At 34.8% G+C, this 25531-nt stretch overlaps 1 protein-coding gene and 2 long non-coding RNA genes across 5 annotated transcripts in view; 2 read left to right on the forward strand and 1 right to left on the reverse strand.

The window, feature by feature from the left end:
- Positions 1 to 13933, forward strand: part of LOC148947582 (uncharacterized) — a 140850-nt gene extending 126917 nt beyond the window's left edge. The window contains exon 2 of the mRNA XM_089095739.1: positions 13832 to 13933. The gene's annotated coding sequence lies outside the window, so the exon portion shown is untranslated. The remainder of the gene's footprint in view (positions 1 to 13831) is intronic.
- Positions 1 to 25531, reverse strand: part of LOC148947583 (uncharacterized) — a 111189-nt gene that overhangs the window by 80902 nt on the left and 4756 nt on the right. The window lies entirely within an intron of this gene.
- LOC148947586 (uncharacterized) lies at positions 323 to 23677 on the forward strand. Of its 3 annotated transcripts, none has more exons than XR_016142294.1 (3): positions 323 to 536; positions 4402 to 4433; positions 22790 to 23677. It is a non-coding gene; the product is annotated as an uncharacterized LOC148947586 (long non-coding RNA). The 3 variants fall into 3 exon arrangements; XR_016142295.1 differs by lacking the exon at positions 22790 to 23677 and adding an exon at positions 8765 to 10530; XR_016142296.1 differs by lacking the exon at positions 4402 to 4433 and having other exon boundaries at positions 323 to 537.

Below are 25531 nucleotides of genomic sequence, written 5' to 3' on the forward strand. Positions count from 1 at the left end.
ATGTTAGAAAATATATGGGCACCACAGGGATCTGTATTGGGGCCAATATTTTTTTGATTTATGTAAATGATCTTCCAAATTCCATGCCTTCAGGTGATGAGTTACCACTATTACTAACAACTCACCACAGCATCAAGTCCCCTGAGGCAAATACAGATACGTATTAAAAGACATACAATACACAGACACATATAGGTATTAATAAATAGTATGTGTTTAAAACAATAAAATTCCTTAGGGGCTTTTAATAACTATCATTTTTCAATTTATATTTAAAAATTGCGTATGTTAATTTCTATTCTACCTTTGTTTAAGTTAAACTTACGGCGCCGGGGGAGATGTCTGACGACCCACCTCCTTACAAAGCCCCACCTCCTTATAAAGCCCCACCTCCATATTGGTTCTTTGACGCTCCAGCCCCTGCAGCTTCTGGACCAGGTTTTGCGCCTGAGGAGATGTTTGACGACCTACCTGCTTACGAAGCCCTACCTCCATGTGAGTTCTTTAACGCTCCAGGCCCTGCAGCTTCTGGACCAGGTATATTAATTGCCAACGCAGAGACATAGATCCCAGTAAATTTGCAGGTGGCACAATAATTTAACTAGGATGAAAGTGAAAATGTCATTTGATGCCTTTTTTTATGTTATTTTATAATACAATAATTGCTTCTGTCACAAATTGCATCTTGAGCCCTTAAAGAGGCCCCGAAGGTATATTATATGAATTATGAAAGAGCATCAAATGATGTTTTCATTTTCATCCTAGCTAAATTATATAGCCCATTGCAAATTTACCTTGAACTTTACATCCCCACCCCCTAATGTGCAAATATATACCCTGAATTGGAATTTACCCTGAATGGTTGACGGCAAAGTTTCGAATCGTAATATTCACCGCTATTGTTTTTTCGATGACATTTGAAAACTTGAAACGGTAGTACACCGGTTTGAATTGAGATGCCTAATAAATGAGGTGTGAATTGTTATAAATTAGTATTTTGGAATATATTACTCTTGAACAACTTATTTATAAACCAGTGATATGTTTTTAACCACTTTTCAATAACTTAACTAGTGTTGATAACTCTTTTGTGTGGTTACAAAATGAAATATCTTTGGGGCCCCATCAAGGGTTTAAGATGCAATTTGCGACAGAAGCAATTGTTTTATTATGAAAGAGAATAAAAAAGGCATCAAATGACATTTTCACTTTCATCCTAGTTAAAATATTGTGCCACTTGTAAATTTACCTAGATCCCCATGTCTGCCCTTCAAAGTCTGTTATTCAAATTTGTTCAGAAAATAGTCACAGGGAGGTGAAAAAGTAAAACAAAAATGTCTTGGGAAGACTAAATTTTTTATTTAATGGAAGTTTTCCAGAGCTGCACATGTTGTTCAACTTTGCATTAATAGCTAAAGTTAAATTTTCTGAAAAAAGAAACATGAGACTTGCACTAGTTTAGTTTCAATGGAACTTTTAAATAAACTTAGACATCCTGTCATCAGCGTCACTCCTTGGGACATTAGGGGAGGGGGAAAAGATATATTTTTCAAAACCTAGGGAGGGGGGTAGTTAAAAGTTTTTTTTTATGAAAATACCAAAAAAGGTGTTTTTCCAGGAAAATACCCCAAGAAAGTATTTTAAAACTGGGGAGGGGTGGAGGGGCAGCTCCCTCTCCATTTGACAACCCCTGCATCCAGTCCTCTTTTCTTAAATACCAGCTGAAAAAAAAGGTCCTGGAAATGGACTATTGCAACCAATCGGGAATAATCATTATCATGATTGACACTGGTCAACTGAATTGATGATCAAATCCTCCTCGACATCACTGATTTACATAATAATTAAAGAAATTTCCCACATTTCGGTTTTATTAGGCTAGTAAATTTGTTTCTGTCTATGGTTTTAATCTTGCACCATCGTCAATACATAAAAAACGACCCTTTGTCTACACTTTAAAGTCTATAATCCAAAATTACCTACAGAAAAGTCATTGGCAGGTTTCCTCCTTTTAGCGCATTGATAATTTTCTGGTGAAGCATATTATACATATACAGATATTTGTACTACAATAAACAAGAAAAAGAAAGAAAGTGATACTTTAAATAGAATATAAAAGAGAATTTAAAAGAATAAAGCTTTAAAATACCTGGAACTATGTTTAAATGTGCTAAATATATATCGCTAGTTAACTATTTGTTCAGAGTAAAAGAACATTGTAGACTAATATAAAAAACCCATTAAATTTTTGGTTAAGGATTTTTTAATAACTTTTGTTAGCTTGTCATACATTTCATAAACAAATTTTTATAGGCAAGAAAAAAAAAACACTAAGATTTTTTTGCCAGGAAATACCTTAAACCTTTTTTTTCTTATTTACTAAACTAGCTAACCCTTTGCGCGTTGCTGTGATCTCAAAAGAAGGACATTTAAGAATCCTCTCCCCTGGAAAATACTACCTTCGGGCAAACGTTCCTTGCAAAATCCCCCCCTGCGTTTTAATAACGATCATATTTTTAAATTTAAAATATTTGAAAATCCCCCCCCTGATCCTGCTAATCCCACCTCATAGGAAAGCTCTCTGTAATAATCCCCCTAGACAATTCCCCTTCACTGGGAAATCAAGTACATAATTGGAAAAAACACGATAATGCACTGAATCAACAAAGACAAACACCAATCTTTTTGAAACGTCATGCTTTCCCCAATTGTTAATCCCAGCCAGACCGGATAAAGGTGTCCTTTGCCCTACATTTATATAAATAACCAAAATAATGTGTTTTGTTTACATATGCAGTGACAGAAAAACATATATAAATCAAATTTATCATGGAAAATTCCTCCCCCACCCCTGGAAAATTTTACCAGGTTTAAGATGACGATAGTATTCTTAAATTCAAAAGATTCGAAAAATTAGGTTGAATTCAAAATTAACAAAACCGTTGGATAAAAGATTCGGATAATTTATTGAAAACGAAATTTTGTAATTTCGGAAGTGTCTTAGATGACAGAACTCAAATTTGATTAATCTGATAATTGAATACTCATTTTCCCTTTGTTCCTATGATAAGGCTTCGAGATGTGAGGTCGAAATATGGTTAGTTGTTTCTATTTATGTAAAAAAATTGTTTTCTTCAAAGTAACTATATTTTCGTTTTTATATTTCCATGTCATGCTGTACTGTGGCCTTGTTCAAAATTTGTATCATCAGCTAAATTACAGATTAGGGAATTACTACGTGATTTTTGAAAGAAACATTTTTCGAATCTTCCGTGAAAATTTCGTATCCCACCGCTTGCAAATTCACATCTCATTTTCTCTTAAATCCTGTACCGTGAGTAATATGTGAAATGTTTAAAATACAAAACAATTAATAATTCTTTCCTTCTAAGAATAATTCCGACATAAATTAAACCTCTCCTAATTAAGTTTAAATCCAGTCTCAAAAAGAAAAGTTCTTAAATGAGCAAAAGAGAAAATGAATTTTTATTCTCAGCTACACAAGGAAGATAGTTTAAAATTTCGCTATGGTACTTGGAAATAAGAAAACGCTAGATACAATGTTTACAGGAAATTTAAATTATTAAGAGCAGTCTGAATGTTTAATCATCAAAAATATTTAAATAATCTATTGGATAGGCAGTTAGCATAATGAAGTGAGTTTGCAAACATAATTACAAGGTAGCGGCCCACTCCGCACGAGTTGGGCCAATTCTGAATTAGCTTTTAGCGCGCAGAATCAGGATTAGTTTGATATAGTGAAGAAAAGTGTTTTTTGCGTCAATTTTGTTTGGTTAATTTTTTCATAGTCAATGATGAATTGTCTCTATTGCCATCATCATTATTTTTGAGAGTCAACTTAATGATCAACTTTACCTCTATTTGTCGTCAGTTGAAGTGAAGCACTGTTGTACGCCTATAATGTAAGTCACAATAAAACTATTGCTTCTCTATTTATTTTTGTTTTATTTATATGTCTGTATTTAATCGCTCACCAGGTAGCTAGTTCGTATGCTTCCATTGGTAAGGTTCCAAAGAATCTGATTTCTACATAACATTTGAGGTAATTGACAAAGAGATAACTTGAGGAAGCGAGCTTACACTCCCAGATTGCTAGTTTGAAAATTTCTAACCTACTATAGTTACGCATTTTATTTTCTCGCTTTCAGCGAGTGACGTGATCGGTACACCGCTTTAAATCATAATATTACATTTATGGCCCCAATCTTTATTGCCACATCTGGCTCATCCAAAATCATTACATTTGGCGCATCTTAATCGCCAAATCTTAAATCATTACAATTCCTCGTTTTTTTTTCATGTCACTTTTATTTCCTTTCAGTTTATTGATTATTTCAGATTCAAATATTGGTTATTTATTTGAACTTTTTTTCTCTTTCTGATCATTCTCAGAAAACTATTGACATGTTTGAGTAAGTACTTATATGCGTTTTATAGTGTAGAGGAGTGGTTATAGTAACTATTTTTATATTATTGCAACGCCATCTAAAAATAAATTTCATCTAAAATGGCTTATTGCCATTTGTTTAATTTTTTTTACGATTTTGATAGCGCAGTGGGTTTGACCTCTGCTTGGTATTGCGGGACCCAGAGTCAAAACCGGCTGTAACAACACACTTCATGGCCGATGCAATGACCATAGTACTCAAGAAGCGCCGTTAATCCTGTGCATAATGAATTTGATTTTCCCGAATATGTAGTTCCTCTCCCCTGAAGAGCTCCTCAGAGCTCCTCTGAAGATTCCAGGAAAAAGAAATAACAAGGTTGATGGTTGGAATGAATAAAGAATGGGGTTTGTCAGCCCTGCTCATGTTGATTTTTGATGGTTTTCTGAATTTTTGAAATTCAGACTCAGTGTTTTATTTCTCTCTAACTTTAACTAACTCCTTAACTGAGTCTTGGCATTTGCTACATTCATCTAATAAATTTCTTCTCATTCGTTTTTTCTTATCCACGATTTCGACCATTTATAATACTATAAAATATGAAAACTTTTTCTCTTTTGATTGACTTGAAAGCATTTGCCTACGAATAATAATATGATGACTCTGAGCGTGAACTCCTTATGAATGCTGGTGTGTGATATTCTTGTAATTTGATTCGTTTTAGTGAAATTTTTGCGTAAAATACATTTTTTTTAAGTTTTTCTGTCCGAATTGATCTATTTTCATTTGCTGCGAGCTTGTTTTTCATGATGGTTCAGTGGCTACCTTGAAATGTATCAATCGAGAGCTGTTGGAATTTTTTTTTTTGGGGGGGGGGGGCAAAAAGCCTCCCCCAAAAAAAATCCCCAAACAAAAACCCTGAATATGGCCCAACGGCTTATACATCAATCTCTACCCCCCCCCACCCCGTGTATCGTTCTTAGAACTAATTATGTATTTATCTGAAGGCTCAATGAGAGTTGGGATCTTTTGGCATCAGAATGCATCCTTTAAGGCATCTCCCTCCATCTCTAACTAGCCAAAATATTTTTAAGGTCTAAACAAATTTCACCATCTTAGGTAAATTCTCTGTTTTCTTTTGCAATTCCAAGCATGTGCACATAAGGGCTTTAAATCACTACAGTGGGGTTTTCTGATTGTTTTATAGCTAGCAAGGGAGGGAAATCTCTCGAAGGGTGAATTTTAAAACCAAAACATCCTCAGCTCTCACTGAGCCTTCAGATTAACACAGAATTAGTTCTAGGGGAGAGACGTGGGGAGGGTGGAGGTAGAAATCGATATATAGTTCCCAGGGCCATATCCAGGACTTTTTGAGGGGTTAGTTTTTCAGGGGGTGGGGGGGGGTGTACAAAAAAACCCTAAAAAATGAATCAAAAATATGATATTAATATTTAATCCCTCTTGATTTCTGGTCCATGCAATTATTATGAAAGTAAAGAGTAACTTTAAACTCCAAAATGAGCTAAACTTATTCTGTATAGTAAGGGGACTACCCCTTCCTCATCCCCACCCCTATCTCATGGTTGCAAAAGCTTCGGGGGGTGTTCATTCGATCACAAAGTGAGAGTTCTTAACCTTTTTTTTACAAGTCAAAAGTGATTGAAGACAATCATAGCTGTTCTTTTTTATTTCTTTCGTTCTTTTTTAGTTCTTTTTTAATTCTATATAGTTTATTTATTTTTATGGAAATAATAAGTAATATTCAATAAACACATCAAAGATCATATAAGTAAAAAACTACAAATAAAAAACTATAATGCCCTGCAAATTCAATTGAGTTAAAAATCCTTATATTCACATGAATTACACTCTATTTTAAGGTCATACAATATAATTTCCCCCTACTCTCGATAAATACGATTTATTTAACCTATATTTAATACACTTTCAAGCTTGTTTTGACTAGGGACCTAATGAAAAATCGAAAGAATTGTAAGTTCCAGGGCTATTGCTACGTAATATTATTTGCGTGTCTTTTAAATTCCGACAAAAAAGATGTTTTTTGTTTTAATTTCCCTGTCTCTGTTCATTTTTAGCTATGTTTGTTGAAAAGGCTATCATTTGAATGAAATTAAAAGGAGAGAAATCTGTCAGAAAAAATGGGATACGAATTATTGGGGGTTCCAACACTCCAGCGCTCCTTCTCACTTTGATCTAGAAAAGTTCACTAGAAAATCCATCAAAATGTATCTATAAACCTACATTATTAATCTTCGACCAGTTTCAACTCTCCGTAAAAAAAAAAAAAAAAAAAATCAATCTATGCCTTAGAACATATGTGGCAAAACTACGGGACGGAAATTGTGAGCAAAGATGTTCATAAGATTTTATTTGTACTTATCAGGAAGAACGTATCCAGTATTTCTGTTTAGAGGTGGGAAGTAACAACAAATTGAAAAAAAAAACATACAAAAATTTTTCATTGTCGTCAAAGGATGCTTCTGTTCACCGTTGTCAAACGCTTTGGAATAAACTGAACCAGTTTTCCAACTAAAATAGTACCACAAGAGATTAATTTTTACCATCTGAACAGCAGGTTGAAAATTAGCCATAACAATATTAAAACACGAACTGTTTGCTTTTTGCTTAAAGTTTGTTCGTTTTTTCGTCGCGATCACTATTGTTTTACCGGCAGATTATTCCAATGAATAATATGGGTGCATAAATATTCTTAACGTTTTAAGAATGTTCTAGGTTAATTATTTAATATTTTTATTTATTTACTGTAAAATAATACTTTTGTTTAGCATTGCCAACTCTTTGAAATAAACAGTACCATTTCTCCGGCTAGAATTTACCGCAAGAGATTATTTTGTGCCATCTGAACAGCAGGTTAAAAATTTGTCGTAAAATTAAGATAATTTTCAATAAACTAAAACAACAGATTTCTGAGTCAGAAAAAAATAAGAAAAAATAAATATCGGAAAATTTGTATTGTAGTTTTTCAAAAAAAAAAAGTACCGAAAACGGTAAAATTACACTGTTTTATGAATGCTGCTTCTGTTAAAAGAATGATTACTTTATACGAATGTGATAGCTAACTAGTTTAATAAGCTGTATGATAATCGTTTGGAAAGGGAATAAGAAACGCTACTTCGGCAATATATTGAGTAATTTCCAAACCGAAGAATTTTATACGTTTCTTAACAATCAGCTCCTCTGAAGATTCGGGGCTACCCCTTCCTCATCGCCACCTCTATCTCATGGGCGCAGAAACTTCGGAGGGTGTTCATTCGATCAGAAAGTGAGAGTTCTTAACCTTTTTTTTACAAGTCAAAAGTGATTGAAGACAATCATAGTTGTTCCTTTTTATTTTTATATAGTTTATATTTTTATGGAAATAATAAGTAATAATCAACAAACACATCAAAGATCATATAAGTAAAAAACCACAAATAAAGTCTAATATTTGCCAAATATTTGCCGTGCAAAATCAATGGAGTTAAAAATCCTTATAATCACCTGAACTACATTCTATTTTAAGGTCATACAATATCATCTCCCCCTACTTTCGATAAATAAAAGATTTATTTAACCTAGATTTAATACACTTTCAAACTTGTTTTGACTAAGGATCTAATGAAAAATCGAAAGAATTGCAAGTTCCAGGGCTATTGCTATGTAATATTATTTGTGTGTCTTTTAAATTCCGACAAAAGAGATGTTTTTTGTTTTAATTTTCCCGTCTCTGTTCATTTTTAGCTATTTTTGTTGAAAAGGCTATCATTTGAATAAAATTAAAAGGAGAGAAATCTGTCAGAAAAAAGGGTTTCGAATTATTGGGGGTTCCAACCCTTTAGCGCTCCTTGTCACTTTGATCTAGAAAAGTTCACTAGAAAATCCATCAAAATTTATATATAAACCTAAATTATTAATCTTCCACCAGTTTAAAATATCCTTAAAAAAAAAAAAAAAAAAAAAATAATAATCTGCATTAGAAAATATGTGGCAAAAATACGTAAAGGAAATTGTGTGCAAATATGTTAATAATATTTTATTTGTACTTATTAGCAAGAATGTATCCAGTATTTCCTTTTGCGTTTCATTTATCCATTGAGTGATTTTTGTTTGTTTAAGTTTTGAATCATGATTTAGCTTTATTTCTGATCATTTTTCGGTAAATACAGCTTTTTTTTTTTAATTGAAAAACTTTTTTAGACAATTTTGATTTAGTTTCTGTTCGCATTTTATTTATATTTTATTTTGGTAGGTTTATATTTTTTTGGGGGGGGGGGGGGTTTCCTGCATAAAAAACCAAATTAGTTAAATGGTTCGCATCTGATGTGTTTATTTTTAAGGAAATGTGCTGTTAATTAATTTTATGACGTAACATTCTATCGTTTAATGAATGCGTCGAATCTTGTTTTCTTACCTACGCCAAGTACTTTATTAGTCACTAGATCTAAAGCAGCGCTCCCTCTGAGGCTCTGACTTTTAAGACTATCGAAATCTTGCTTCGCAGACTCTTTGACAGATGGCACCGTTCCAATGGACAAATTAGTTCTTTTCTGTTATAATCCTCATTTCAAATGAGCATGGTATTTTATGGATATAAAAATCATTATTTGTTATGTCTTATTTTTGTTGTAAAATTATAATTTTTCCACGCTAAGTGATGCTATTGAATCTGGTATCTTTTTTTGTATGAGAATAACACTACCAGGAAAGAATATTGTCGATTTTTATTCAAAATTATCGCTTTCAGTATCTTTGTCGCTCCCTTTCTCTTCTTAGGAAGATATTCAAGGCCGATTAACTCTTGACCATCTGTTTTTATTTCTAGTACGATAAAGAAGATATTGAAATAGTGCCTGAATCCTATTTGTTTTCCATTAAACTCTTTATTTCTGTTTGTCATGCCAAACCCAAATTATACTGACGATAATGTATGCAGAAAGATTAAATCTTCAGAAAGGCCGAAAAATGTGTTCTCTACGAAGGCTGGACTCTAAATTATGTTTGTAGGTTGGTTTGGGAAGTGACTGTCAGTGTTTTGCACTGATAGATACATCAAAATGTATCTATAAACCTACATTATGAGTCTTTGAACAGTTTCAACTCTCCGTAAAAAAAAAAAAAAAAAAAAAAAAAAAAAAAAAAAAAAAAAAATCTATGCATTAGAACATATTTGGCAAAACTATGTGACGAAAATTGTGAGCAAAGATGTTCATAAGATTTTATTTGTATTTATAAGCCAGAACGTATCCAGTATTTCTGTTTAGATGTGGGAGGTAACAACAACTTAAAAAAAAAATAAAAAAAAAATATTTTGCGCATTTTTTGGAGGGGGAGGGGAATTCGAACCCGGTATATACCCCTTTCCTGGATACAGCCTTGCCTATATAATACTCAAGTTTCTGTTGTTACGACTGCAAGAAGTGTAAGGCCTTAAAAAGTACCAAAAAAAAAAATGTGTCAAAACGACACTACAAAACTAATAAAGCAACATCTACAAAATACTACCATCGCTTTCTTCACTTCTTTTTATTACATATACTTTTTATTTACCAGATTAAATAGGCCTACACAAAAATTTTCTTTGACCTCTCTACATTTACATTTACAATTAAACAAAATAGAAATAAAACCCTTTTTAATTTTTTTTTTCGTTTCATTTTATTGATTTTTTTTCTCTTCTTTTTTTTATACAAGAGATATGAATTGAATAAACTAAATTCGCTGTTCTTATATGTTTGATCAATTTTCATACAACTTTCCAGTATCCTAGCCATCCTAGCCAATTGGTTAGCGTGCTACGCTTGAAATGCTTTGTCCATGAGGACAGGGGCTCGAATCCTGGTGTTGCTGGGGGTTTGGAACATGGGTCAGTGGCTTGACTTTGTAAGCTCAGCCAGAGTCAACCCGGCTCTAAATGAGTGGCTGTAAAAATCTGGGGAAGGTAAACAGGAAGGGTATGCGACAGCACAGGATGGCTGCCCCCCCCTCCTTGCACTTCTTGGTTGAATGGCTGTGAAACTGATATCAGTACCGCCGGTTGGGACTATAAAATGTAGTACCATATTCTTAATCTTAACTTTTATTTGACCTTACATTGACCTTACCAGTATCCATACGTGAAGTAATACCACTCATTGTTTTTCAAGTAAATTTTTATTTTATTCGTCTTTTCTTTTACTAGTTCGACGCAAAAATTCAGTAATGTCAGTTTTTTAAGGTAGAAAATGTAGTTTTTTTTTTAATTTTTTTTTTTTTTTTTACAAACATTAGTGCCAGTTTGCAACCGGTTGAATTTACCGTTTATTCTACTTAATTCAGTAGTGGCTGATTATTAGTGGACATCGAAATACAGTATATTCACCAGTTCTTGTTCAAATTTTCTGTGATTTGTTTTCATCAACCCTAATCCACTGTAATGAGTTTTTGTATGGTAATTTGATAATTTGAAGGCCGATTCGGTGCCTTCTGTAAGTGCAAAAGACATTGTTAATTAAGTACAAGCCGAAGTTGTTTGAATGCCAAAGAATGATCGTGCGCCTTGTGCATAATATTGGTCACGTTTGTGCTGCTTCCAAAATAAATGATTTTAAGACGAACTGTTTATTTTGTGTCTTAAAGTTTGTTTGTTTTTTCGTTGCAATCGCTACTGTTTTTGCGGCAGATTATTCAAATGAATGGTATGCGTAAAAATATTTTTAACTTTGTAAGAATAGCAGGCTTATTATTTTTTATTTTTTGCCGTCAAAGGATGCTTTTGTTCCCCGTTGTCAAACGCTTTGGAATAAACTGAACCAGTTTTCCAACTAAAATAGTACCACAAGAGATTAATTTTTACCATCTGAACAGCAGGTTGAAAATTAGCCATAACAGTATTAAAACACGAACTGTTTGCTTTTTGCTTAAAGTTTGTTTGTTTTTTCGTCGCGATCACTATTGTTTTACCGGCAGATTATTCCAATGAATAATATGGGTGCATAAATATTCTTAACGTTTTAAGAATGTTCTAGGTTAATTATTTAATAGTTTTATTTATTTACTGTAAAATAATACTTTTGTTTAGCATTGCCAACTCTTTGAAATAAACGTACCATTTCTCCGGCTAATAATTGTACCGCAAGAGACTAATTTGTGCTATCTGAACAGCAGGTTAAAAATTCGTCGTAAAATTAAGATAATTTTCAATAAACTAAAGCTTGAACAGATATCTGAGTCAGAAAAAAAATATCGGAAAATTTGTATTGTACAAATTTTTCAAAAAAAAATGTACCGAAAACGGTAAAATTGCACCGTTTTATGAATGCTGTTTCTGTTTAAAGAATGATTATTATATACGAATGCGATAGCTAACTAGTTTAAGAAGTTGTATGATAATCGTTTGGGAAGGGTATAAGGAACGCTACTTCGGCAATATATTGAGTAATTTCAAATTAAATGGTTGAGAAATCACGCTGTCCGATCCAGCATAAACAATGTCATTAGTCAACTTTCGCTCAAAAATTAACAGCAGAATCTACATCACAAGTTTACACATGAATTCTATGAGTTTGTATTGTTCAATCATGAATGTGATTGTACTTGGGAGGGGCTCCGAAGGAATATTAGTTCGAGAAACCTGACGTTGGTTGCTTGAAATATTATATATCGATAAGCCACTGACTCTGAGCAACTCCCTGAAATAGGAAATATCATTAGAGCTAAATCGATGGGGTAACTTTCATGGTTGTTAATCATCCAAGGACATCATAATTCTTCCCAATAGACCAAAACGCACTGCCTCTGTGGGCAGATTATGCCAAACCCCCCTTCATAGTAGTGGTGACAATTTGGGGTGGGAGTCGTGTCACCCGAGATTTGTTCCCCCCCCCTCCCGCTTATTTTGGAAAATGTCCTTATTGGGATAGTCATGAAAAAACAACAAATTTCGTCCCCCTAGATATTGAAAATACTTTTTGAAAAACACTGAAATGAAGTTTTTTATTCAGTGTTTCTTCTGATCTGTTTGAGTTCACTTCAAAAGGTTAGTTGCTTGTCATTTTTTAGCATTGAGGACAGCTTGGTGGAGGTCCTTCTCAAAATATCTGCTTTTTGATTTTCACTATACGTAGACCCAACGCAGCAGCGTCGAATTATTAATGCAAAGCCGCGTATCTCGTATCTCTGTATCATAGACGTATCGACTGTAATTAAAATCAAGTAATTTCCTGGGAATAACTTCAAATAAAACTTCTTTTATTAAGTTTTATTTGAAATAAAACTTCAAATAATTTCCTGGGAGTAACTTCAAATAAAATCAAGTAACTTCCTGGGAGGTTGTAAAGAGGGAGGCTTTGAATAGATTAGGATGAAGCGGGAATCTGTTTAGCTGTATTCGTCTCTGGTGACTTGATGCTGCAGCGAGTTGTTAGTAGTAGTAGTAGTAGTAAAGGCTAATTACCAGGCAATTCAACGAACTGCGTTCATAAGACAAAAAAAAACTTATTGTTTTCTTTTGCAATTCCAAGCATGTGAATATAAGGGCTTTAAATCACTACAGTGGGGTTTTCTGATTGTTTTATAGCTAGCAAGGGAGGGAAATCTCTCGAAGGGTGAATTTTAAAACCAAAACATCCTCAGCTCTCATTGAGCCTTCAGATAAACACAGAATCAGTTCTAGGGGAGAGACGTGGGGAGGGTGGAGGTAGAAATCGATATATAGTTCCCAGGGCCATATCTAGGACTTTTTGGGGGTTAGATTTTCAGGGGGTGGGGTAAAAAAAACCCTTAAAAATGCATCAAAAATATGACATTAATATTTAATCCCTCTTAATTTCTGGTCTGCTATTATTATCAAAGTAAAGAGTAACTTTATACTCGTAATTTAGGTCTTATAACCCTGTTCCACCTCAAATGGACTACTTCCAACATGCCACACCTCTTCACACCAAGTAAAACACATGTTGTGCCAGCATGGTAGTTTGCACCATGCAGGGTGCGCACCAACTGGTGTACACAATTTTTTGAAGCAGGCATCTCCTACATTGAAATCCAGTGCGAACGTAATGACAGCTCATTTTATCAATGAACCTCAACTTTACCTCCATCAAAACCGTAGACTATAAAATTATCATCTAGAAAATATGTTTAATTTGAAATAGTCATAAAAAACTTTCATACTCACGAACGGATCATAATTCAAACAGGATTCTGTATAGGAAAGGGGCTACCCCTTCTTCATCCAGAGGTGCCATTTCAGCTAAACCATAGGGTGGGCAAGCAATCGACATGGGCCCCTGAGCAGGCTTGTATAAAAAAAAAAATTGCCTCTAGCTTTATCCGAAAAAAAAACTGCCTTCCATGGGAGTTACCGTAAAAATTAAGGAAATTGTCTCAATTTCTTTGCCTTTCCTTCTTTCGCTCTTATGCCATAGGTTCGGAAAAGACCAGATATCTGAAGAAAGCGGAAACGGTATGTGCGATGTTAAAAAAACAGCCATATGGGAATCTTCCACTTTTCCGAACCTATAACTTGACGAAAGCCGAACCTCTGTAGAAACTCACGATTTGACTAAAGTACATTCTGCAGCCGAATTTATCAGCTCGCTGCTAACAGTAAATACTTTAGTCCAAATCGGAGTCACGCTCCGGCTATGACGATGCAAAACTTTGTTCGATCAAGTATATTAACAAAATCAAAAAATACAAAAAAAATTTGAAACAGATCAGTGAACACTCAAGGCAACAAGGGGAACCGTCGTGGTTTCATCTTTGCAATGTCGTCAAAAAGCTGGTCGAAATCCAAGTTTTTAACTAAATTTTTCTCTGCAAAGATCAAAAGCAGGTGACTAAGACGATCGTCTCCTGTGGTGGAGTGCAGATAGTTCTTCACTATTTCCAGCCCAGAAAACAAGTGTTCATTGCTGGCTGTCGTGACAGGAAGTGTGGCAGCAATATGAAGAACTTTGATAATTTCTGAATAGGCCACTGGAAGTGTCTCGATATTGTCGATGACGTCCATGAAGTACTTCAGCTTTGCCTCCTCCTCGAGCAAAAACCGCTTAGCAATACCAGCTTGGGCCTCAAGAAGAATCTTGTCAATGTCCATTTCAGAATAAAGTTCAGAGAATTGCTTGAGGAGCCCTGCATCCATGAATATGGTAGAGCTGGGGTCCAGAGCTTCGAGTGTACTGAGCACTGGAAGGTTATCTGTAAACCGTCTGTCGAATTCCGCAATCAGACGATCTACAGTCTCCAGGTATTCTCTTTTCAGTTATTCCGCTAGAGTTGGAGCTCTATTGTCGGATTCAACAAAGTTTTTTTCTAACGTCGAAGTGGTCATGAATTCTTTCAGGTGTTTGATAATTTTTTGGGTTCTTCTAGGTCGTCCCTCCTGACCCGCAGAGGTGGATCCGGTCCCGGGTCCATTCACGTCAGGCACTTCAGTTTCAAGACCTTCAGCAAACTCTTTTGCCTTCTCCAAAAGCGATGCAAATGAAGTATCAGAGCGCAGTTCAGCTATTTCCTTCCTTGTTGCTTGAATCAAGGTGCGGGACCTACATATTACCAGATCATCTGCCTGAAGCTGCTCGGACATAGAGTTTGTCGTCCTCAGAATTGCTTCCATAAAGAGCAACTGGATAGGAACTGTGAAATATTCCATTTTTCTCCGGAGCCCAGATAATGTTGTTCGGGTTTCACTATCAGCTCCCTCGCTGACTCCAGACAGTACAGCCAGAACACATTCATATCGGTGTCTTATTTTTGTTATTGATCGATGCCAGTATGACCATCTTGTCGCGGCACTCCTTTCTAATTCCAGGACTGGCAGTTGAGTAGCCTTTTGGGACTTGACAAAAAGCTGATGTCTGGTGTTGCTGTTGGAAATGAACGTGTACAGATTTTGGACTAACGAAAAAAATGAGCCAACAGTCCCAACACCTTCAACGCAGTTTGCAATGACCAAATTTAGTCTATGCGCATGGCAATAAATGTATATTGCTTGTGGCGCTTTCGCTCTCAGTCGCGCTTGAACACCAGAGAAGGGCCCGCTCATCACGCTTGCTCCGTCGTGGCACTGAGCAACTCAATAGTTCCAGTCGAGACCAAGTTTCGCCACTGTGTCGTGAATGAAGCTGGCTAAACTCTCCTCATCCAGGCTTTTCATATGGTAGCATCCTATTGGTCTTTCTCGTACTTTTCCTTCGTCGAAGCACCTCAGAAGAATGGCCAGCTGTTCTTTCTTCGAATTATCTTTTGTCTCGTCGACAAGAATAGCAAAGTATTTGGCACGCTTAACTTCTTGCACTATTATAGACCGAAGCCTAGATCTGATAACTGAAATTAGATCGTTCTGGTATTTGTGGGACGTATCGTGGCCGTATCATCTTTGTAGCTTGTTGAAAAGCGTGGGAAAATACTCGGCGAGAAGATTGCAAGTTTTGACGAAATGTCCTTTGTTTGCCGAAGATTCAGTCTCATCGTGGCCGCGAAAGGCTGTACCTAGTCGCCTCAGTAGGGCCGTTACATTCAGTAAAGCCTTTACGTGTTCCCTGTTTTCATTCATCTCCTTATTCTTGTCCGTTGACAAAACAGATGCGATGGGTTGCATCTCCTTGGCTTGTATAGCTTTGAACTTTGTCCACGAAACTGCACTGTCCCTGTGGCGGTCACTTTTTGCATGCTCTTCTAGAACGCTTGTCCTTCCATCTTCTGACGCCGGTCTCGATGAAAGGCCTCGCCCCGTATCTCTGTCTGCGAAGGGTTGACGTGCCGCCAAAGTGTCTGCAGCAGAAACAGAAAACCAAATTTTCCTTTACTGAGTACTCAAGCCAAGGATGCTTTCCATAATACGAAATATTAAACGACCGTCTTAGCTTGCCGTTTGCTGAAACCTGTGCAGGGTACCGGAGCAGCTGTGGTTGACATGGATGGTCGTGGGAGGATGAAGAAATATCAGTAGGACCACTTGAACGATGGTGCTCTTCATCTCGAGTCGTATCTCGTCCAGATTGTGCCTCTTGAGCAGTGACAGGCGCAGTGTCTCTTTGAGTCGTCTCGTTTTCTACTAGCTCGGTCTGATCGACCACCACGTCCTTCGAAGGACCCAAAGCGACGGCAATGGAATGCTCGGGTGCTGAGTCAGGCACCTGAAAGATATACCCAAAGGTTAAAAGTCACTCTTGTACTTTGAAGCACTATTGAACTCATTTTCAACATTTAAACAGTTGCTTTTTTTAGTATGTTAAGTCCAAACTGTGTAGCAGTTTCCACTTTCGGCACAGGAGTTCGGGAAAAATAGTGCTAGAACTCCTCCATGGTGTGACAGTTTACTAAAGTATATCGAACTTCGGAAAAAAAAGGAATTTTCAGCAAAGCCAAAGAGGGCGTTTTTCGGATAATTATACATGCGTTGTCCTTATTTACCCGTAAAGACAATAATAAAAACTTTGGGCTTAATGCAATAGCAACCCAAATCGCAAAAAGCCTTTACAGTAGTCCTTGAATGAATGATTCGGGTGTCATGACAGATCGCAAATAAGCTAAAGGCGCGTTCGATTTGCTGTAATTTCAGTTACGTCCTTCTCCTTTATGGGCTTATTTGCATTTTTTCTGCGACGTTCTCCCATTTAGCCTGAAGAACTACTGATAATGTGACCGCCAAACAGGTTCATACTTTTGGACCAAATGTCGAAACGTGAAGCGTGACTACAGCAAATCGAATGCGGCTTCATATCACCAGTCGGCATTGCAGCAAATCGAATGCTATAAACACTGCCAAAGTGTGTGCCCCGTCAATAAAAAAAAACAAACAAAAGAAAAAAAACGACAATCTTTAGCTTATGCCCCTCAACCCATGTAGCATTGTTATCCATAAAATTAACAGCACTGAAAAACTGTGTGTTTCAAACAAAAAAAAAAAATCGAAAGAAAATAAAAAAAACGACAATCTTTGGCTTATGCCCCTCAACCCATGTAGCATTGTTATCCATAAAATTAACAGTGCTTTGCAGAAGAAAAAAAAAACAAAACAACATAGAGGTAATCTTAATATTGGAAACCAGGTCTACTGCATATCCAGTATTATTTTGTATTTATTATTTTTCAGTAAAAGGCTAGTTAATTTTAAAGATAACTATGCTGCATTGGTTGAGGGGCTATAATTTTTCTTTTATCAAAGAAGAATTAAATTACAGAAAAAAAAGGAAAGATCTAAGAAGAAAACTAGAAATTAAAAGAGGCTACCTAACTTCTGAATTAGCTTTTTTACAACGGTAAAAAAGAATTAGCTTTTTTAGCGCCATACTGAGTTCCCAAAGGGACCAAGCTGGTCAACTGATAATTCCTTTAGAGGTGATTTTCGGTGTTTTCCTTGCAGGTATGCTGGAACATTTTGAGGGACTGTCCTTTCCTGAACTTTATGAAAAAAATTTGCTCCGATTAATAGAAAAAATAAAAAATAGGCTTTCCGATGATATATGTTTCATTAAAACTGAACATCTCTATCTCCGGGACAAACCGCGAGAAGTTATATGATTTTTCTAAGATTTCCAGGAAAGTAGGTGTCAGCTTTTAGTTTTGTGTCGATTATTCGAATATCTTATCCAAGCTCTACAAGCCAGGGCAAGACTGCCCAATCAATTCGAAATAGTTTGGCCAGACAAACTAAGAAAGTCTATAACGGGCGAGATAGGGTGTACATTTAAGGTACCGCATCCCCTTAACACAATATAAACTACCCAGGGCGGTTCAGAATAGTAACTTTGGTCCACCAGATCGCGAAAAAAAAGAAACGACTTAATAAAACACAAATACTGTAGGTTACTTACTTGCCGAGCCGGTTCAATTGGCTTTTGCTTCTTAATCCATCTGTTCAGAGAACCTTGCATTTCTGCTTCTTTCTCCTTCTTCAATGCTGCCAATTTACGCTCTTGAGCTCCTGGCAAACTCATGAATTCTCAATGGCTCTTCAGCTGCTGATATTAGATAGTAAACTGGCGAACTGGGTGAATAATACATGGGTTATATATGGATGGTCTTACGGTTTTAAACAAATTCATTCATTTAAACTGATCTTTATAATTTCCTTTTTGCCGCTCCCGACAGATTCCGCTCCCGACATTCAGCGGAATCAAACCAAAATACTTGGTCGGCACAAAAATTTAAGCCTCCAAAAATAAGTAGAAAGTAAGTAGATAAGTAGATTTAATATTTGGAAGTAGAATAGTCCAAAAATAAGTATTCTACTACCAAAATAAGTAGAAGTGGAAACACTGCTCATGATAGCACATAAGAAAGATGTTAAATCAATAAAATCAGAAACTGATCTGTCACTTCAACCCTTGCACGACCCAGTTACACTATTAATCTCATTAGTATCTAAGTTAATCTAGATATAAGTGTACCAGTTTAAAAATTTTGACTAATTGCGAAGTGTTATTTTGTTCCTGTATATTTTGTGAAAGAAAAAAAGGCCTTTTTGGGAGGAAGCTTGGGTCCCCCAGAAAAATTAGGGTGGGCAATGGCCCACTCCTGCCCCCCATCCCAAATGGCGCCCCTGTCTTCATCTTCACCTCTATTTCATGGTCGCAAAAACTTTGGGTGGGTGTTCATTCGATCACAAAGTGAGAGTTCTTAACCTTTTTTACAAGTCAAAAGTGATTGAAGATAATCATAGCTGTTCTTTTTTAATTCTATATACTTTATTTATTCTTATGGAAATAATAAGTAATATTCAATAAACACATCAAAGATCATATAAGTAAAAAACTACAAATAATGTCTAATATTTGTCAAATATTTGCCCTGCAAAATCAATTGAGTTAAAAATCCTTATATTCACATGAATTACACTCTATTTTAAGGTCATACAATATCATCTCCCCCTACTTTCGATAAATAAGATTTATTTAAGCTATATTTAATACACTTTCAAGCTCGTTTTGACTAGGGACCTAATGAAAAATCGAAAGAATTGTAAGTTCCAGGGCTATTCTTACGTAATATTATTTGGGTGTCTTTTAAATTCCGACACAAAAGATGTTTTTTGTTTTAATTTTCCCGTCTCTGTTCATTTTTAGCTATGTTTGTTGAAAAGGCTATCATTTGAATAAAATTAAAAGGAGAGAAATCTGTCAGAAAAGTGTTAGTTATTCAAAATTATAAGATTTTCATTTATATGTGAATGTCTATAAGTTTATAAATAGGAAATTACGTTATAATTTAGTTTTGCATCCTACTTTGACCACTAGATTTCCTGTCGCAGTGCTTTTGTTTCTTAATTGGAAACATAAACGCTATCTAGATTGAACATATTGATTAGATGGCTGTTTGAGGAGATTCGTCTTCTAATTTTAGATAGTATTTATATATATTTAAATATGGATATTACGAATAATGAAAGGTAAAACAAATAGGAATTATTCTAAGACAGTGAAATATTATCTAAGGGATAGTTTTGGCTTTATATCTAAGAGCCGTTATCAGCAAAGAAAAGAACAAAATAAATAAAAATAACACTTGCAATAAAATACTTACAATTAAAAAGACAAAAACAGTTCTAGATTCACCATTTCAAGGAAATTTAAAAAGAGTACTGGTCAATATTCCTTGAAGTGACGATTTTGAATTATTTAATTTTTAACCAAGAAAATAAAGCTTTTCTTTTTGAAAAATTGAGCAAATTTGAAAATTAAAACTAACAAAACTTATTGCTTCGCGGATTTCATAACGTTTATCTTCAAAAATTACTAACATAGACTGACTCATGTTAATCGACAGACCGAGTCAGTTGGGTGATAAATATCTATATTTGTATAATTCCAATAATAGTTATCATTCTTATTTAATAGCTATATTTAATAGCATTCCTGAAATACCTTTGAATGAAGCATTTTCCTCACTAGACAGATTTTTTTTCAACACGTTTTTTTCCAAATTTACGATTACTATGGGCTGTAGTTTACTCATTACAAAATATGGTGCTAACCCCCCATCATTCAAAACCCCGTTGTCACCGTTTTCATTTTCAATGAAGTCTGCTTGTGTGCACATCAAATTTCGAACGATAAATGTTACTTTTTCAATAGTTTTTTCGAGTAATTCATAAAAAAAGGGGACTGAAGGTCTACACTCCAGCACCAACCCTTTTCTTACATGGGAATGGAGAAAGGCTTACAAAGCTCAAGTCTATATAGACTCGTTAAATGCTTCGTTTTCAGTTTGTCGCATAATCTACCTTAATGCTTGATCATTCCGCAAAACTGCCCAAGCTTTTCGTGTTTTTTGATGAGCAAAGTTCGGACTTGACATAGTACTGTACCATTGGTACTGTAGTAGGAACTGAGTCTGAGATGCTTCCCAAATTAGTTGACCTTTTTGAGAGAGTCGTTCTTTGGTTTGTTGCAAATTGCCGTGACCTGAGTTATCTAAAATCCAGCTTTCAAGGGGCTCTCTCAGTAGACCTAAGGAACGATACGTCCGATTTCTCGGTATTTGTCTCGATGAAAACCTTTCATTCAAGCATCATATTGGACTAATTAATATGAAGATCTCAAGGAGTCTTGGAATTTTGAGCAAGCTAATACATATTTTTCCTGGATCAGTTTTAAAAATTCTGTTCCATTGCTTAGTTCAGTCCTACGTCTCTTATTGCCCTACAATATGGATGTCAACTTTCTCTTCTTTTTTGAAACCACTTTCTAAGTTATATGATAAGGCGAGAAGGATTATACAGGAAACAAATTGCTCTACAACTAACCCAACTAGTCTATTAATTGATTTTGCAGTCTCTCTACACTCTTTCGTGTGCGTCTTTCACTTTTCATCAAATTCATGGTGATGTTCCCACAGCCCTTCAAACTACTCCTTCTTTGGTCGCTGATAGGTCTTCGCATCATCTTTGCAATTCAAGGAGTATTAATATTCTATTTACTCCATCGGTGAGGTCTGACTTTAATATATTAACTGCTTGTCATATCATTTGGAATAGCCTACCTGAGTCAGCTCAAGAATGTCACTCGTTTGGTACTTTCAAAAGAATCTTAAGAATGTTTTTAATGTCTTGATTTTTCATGTTTAAACATATTTTTGTTGATTTTTATTATTTTTATTGGGGGGGGGGAGGTGACACTAGACTGGGTTGGAAACATTTGTTGTGAGGGGTTTTGAGTCTGTATAATATTTTTTTGGTAGTTTGGTTTCAAATATATATTTTGAATTTGGTTTATTTTATTGGATTGTCCAACATCTTTTTTTTTGGGGGGGGGGGGGTCTCATAAAATCGCTTTTTGTTTGGGTCTTTTAATTATTTTTTTTTCTCTTGTTTGTTTTTTTGTGTGTGTGTGTGTGTGTGTTGAGTCTTTGAAAGGTTGAAATGCAATGCATTATATTGAAAATACTTGTTTTTATTTCATTTTTATTTCTCCCCTGTTTTTTTCCTGGCCATAGAGCCTTACGGGGGAGTTTATATTGAAGTGTATTTTGTTGATGTGAAAAATTTACTTACATCGGAGCTGTTTTCATTTCTATTTGTTTAAGGGTGACCAGTACCTCATAATGATGTTTTTTAAGGGTCAAAACGATACAATGCACAATTTGCTTTTTTATAACTAAGCTAATCAATTTTGTTTCTGACACTTCCCGTAGAATCCCATTTTTAATGGGATTGAAAAATCGAAGCATTTCTTCTGACAGTTATTAATTCTGTCATTATTTTCTTGAATTGGAAAAAAAGTTACCTGAAAGTACAGAATTAAATTAAAGGTTAGGATAAACATATACTAATCTAAACCTTGGTTTTTGGCAGCTAGATTCATTATTAACACTAACATGTAACGTTTTAATTACTAATGATACAAAAAAAAAAAAAAAAAAAATAGAATCTCAGCTTTATAATTTTTTTTCGCAATGATTTGAGAATTTATATGCCATTGAGGTCAAATGTCCTTAATGTATTTACCAATTTTAGCGATTCTGAAAATTGAACTTTTAATTATGTTTTTTGTATTGAAAATATTTTTTGCATTATATTGCAATGCAACATAGTGTTATAATGCAAAATATATTTTGACCTCTAAGTTTTCAGTGTAGAACAAGATAATGTTGGGCATAAAAATAATCTATTGTAGATTCCCTCATATTTAATATATGAGGGAATCCCTCCCGCTCCCTCCTGCTATTATGCAGGGATTCATTAGATAGTATGGCAAAACAGTGAATACCAACAAACAATATTCTTTCTGAAATCAACCTTCACATAAGAGGGGTGGGGCAACCACCTAAACTTGGATCTCTTTATCTTTGAAGTGTCTAGTGAAACGTTTCAGTCGTCTATTCTTAGTCCATGATGATCGTGGATTGCATTAAACTATGATGACTGTTTCTTTTCTTAGGCTCAGTCTGAAGACGATACCCCAGATTATTTTACTGTCATGATGCATCAGATGCATCCTTTTCCATCCAGACGCATCTATCCAGACGCATCATCTGAGGACTCATTTCATCTCATCTTCCAACAGGTAATTCTTTTTTTTCTTTTTTTATCGGAATGGAAACTCACATTAAACTGTCTTATAAAAACAGAGACCTTTTAGGGGAAGTGATTCAGAGAGATAAAAATTTTGGATAAGATTTCTCCAAATTTTCCAAGATAATGCTACGGAAAAGGTCTTCTAAGAGCCAAGTCTTGTTTTTCCCTGTCATTGTGGCATGTTTGGGTCAGGGTGTACGACTGCAAGAAGTGTAAGGCCCTCAAAAGTACCAAAAAAATGTGTCAAAACGACACTACAAAACTAATAAAGCAACATATACAAAATACTACCATCGCTTTTTTCACTTCTTGTTATGACATTTACTTTGTATTTACCAGATTAAATAGGTCTACACAAAAATTTTCTTTGACCTCTCTACATTTACATTTACAATTAAACAAAATAGAAATAAAACCCTTTTTATTTTATTTTTTCGTTTCATTTTTTTTTTATTAGCATTATTATACAAGGGATATGAATTGAAGAAACTAAATTCGCTGTTCTTATATGTTGGATCATTTTCATTATCCTAGCTATCCTAGCACAACTTTTCAGTATCCTAGCTGTCCTAGCCAATTGGTTAGCGTGCTTCGCTTGAAATGCTTTGTCCATGAGGACGGGGACTCGAATCCTGGTGTTGCTGGGGGTTTGGAACATGGATCAGTGGCTTGACTTTGTAAGCTCAGCCAGAGTCAACCCGGCTTTAAATGTGGGGCTGTAAAAATCTGGGGAAGGTAAACCGGAAGGGTATGCGACCGCACCGGTTGGGGGCCCCCCCCCTCCTTGCCCTTTTTGGTTGTATGGCTGTTAAACAGAGATCAGTACCGCCGGTTGGGACTATAAAATGTAGTACCGTATTCTTGACCTTACATTTTATGTGACCTTACATTAACCTTACCAGTATCCATACGTGAAGTAATACAACTCATTGTTTTTCAAGTAAATTTTTATTTGATTCGTCTTTTCTTTTACTAGTTCGATGCAAAAATTCAGTAATGTCAGTTCTGTAAGGTAGAAAATGTAGTTTTTTTTATTTTATTTTTTTTTTTTTTACAAATATTAGTGCCAGTTTGAAACCGGTTGAATTTGTCGTTTATTCAATGTTTTTATTCAATGTTTCTGTGATTTGTTTTAATCAGCCCTAATACACAGTAACGAGTTTTTGTATGGTAATTTTATAATTTGAAGGCCGATTCGGTGCCTTCTGTAAGCGCAAAAGACATTGTTAATTAAGTACAAGCCGAAGTTGTTTCAATGCCAAAGAATGATCGTGCACCCTGTGCATAATATTGGTCACGTTTGTGCTGCTTCCAAAATAAATGATTTTAAGACGAACTGTTTATTTTGTGTCTTAAAGTTTGTTTGTTTTTTCGTTGCAATCGCTACTGTTTTAGCGGCAGATTATTCAAATGAATGGTATGCGTAAAAATATTTTTAACTTTTTAAGAACAGCAGGCTTATTATTTTTTATTATTTGCCGTCAAGGGATGCTTCTGTTCAGCGTTGTCAAACGCTTTGGAATAAACTGAACCAGATTTCTAACTAAAATAGTACCACAAGAGATTAATTTTTACCATCTGAACAGCAGGTTGGAAATTAGCCATAACAATATTAAAACACGAACTGTTTGCTTTTAGCTTAAAGTTTGTTTGTTTTTTCGTCGCGATCACTATTGTTTTACCGGCAGATTATTCCAATGAATAATATGGGTGCATAAATATTCTTAACGTTTTAAGAATGTTCTAGGTTAATTATTTAATATTTTTATTTATTTACTGTAAAATAATACTTTTGTTTAGCATTGCCAACTCTTTGAAATAAACAGTACCATTTCTCCGGCTAATAATTGTACCGCAAGAGATTATTTTGTGCCATCTGAACAGCAGGTTAAAAATTTGTCGTAAAATTAAGATAATTTTCAATAAACTAAAACTTGAACAGATATCTGAGTCAGAAAAAAATAAGAAAAAAAATATCGGAAAATTTGTATTGTAAAAATTTTTCCAAAAAAAAAAATGTACCGAAAACGGTAAAATTACACCGTTTTATGAATGCTGCTTCTGTTAAAAGAATGATTACTTTATACGAATGTGATAGCTAACTAGTTTAATAAGTTGTAAGATAATCGTTTGGAAAGGGAATAAGAAACGCTACTTCGGCAATATATTGAGTAATTTCTAAACCGAAGAATTTTATACGTTTCTTAACAATAGGCTCCTCTGAAGATTCGGGGCTATCCCTTCCTCATCGCCACCTCTATCTCATAGGCGCAGAATTTTCGGAGGGTGTTCATTCGATCAGAAAGTGAGAGTTTTTAACCTTTTTTTAACAAGTCAAAAGTGATTGAAGACAATCATAGTTGTTCCTTTTTATTTCTATATAGTTTATATTTTTATGGAAATAATAAGTAATAATCAATAAACACATCAAAGATCATATAAGTAAAAAAACACAAATAAAGTCTAATATTTGCTGTGCAAAATCAATTGAGTTAAAAATCCTTATATTCACCTGAACTACATTCTGTTTTAAGGTCATACAATATCACCTCCCCCTACTTTCGATAAATAAAAGATTTATTTAACCTAGATTTAATACACTTTC

The sequence above is a fragment of the Artemia sp. Qi Xiang Cuo genome, chromosome 10 (assembly GCF_049724085.1).
Source record: "Artemia sp. Qi Xiang Cuo chromosome 10, ASM4972408v1, whole genome shotgun sequence".
NCBI classification, from domain to species: Eukaryota; Metazoa; Arthropoda; class Branchiopoda; order Anostraca; family Artemiidae; genus Artemia; species Artemia sp. Qi Xiang Cuo.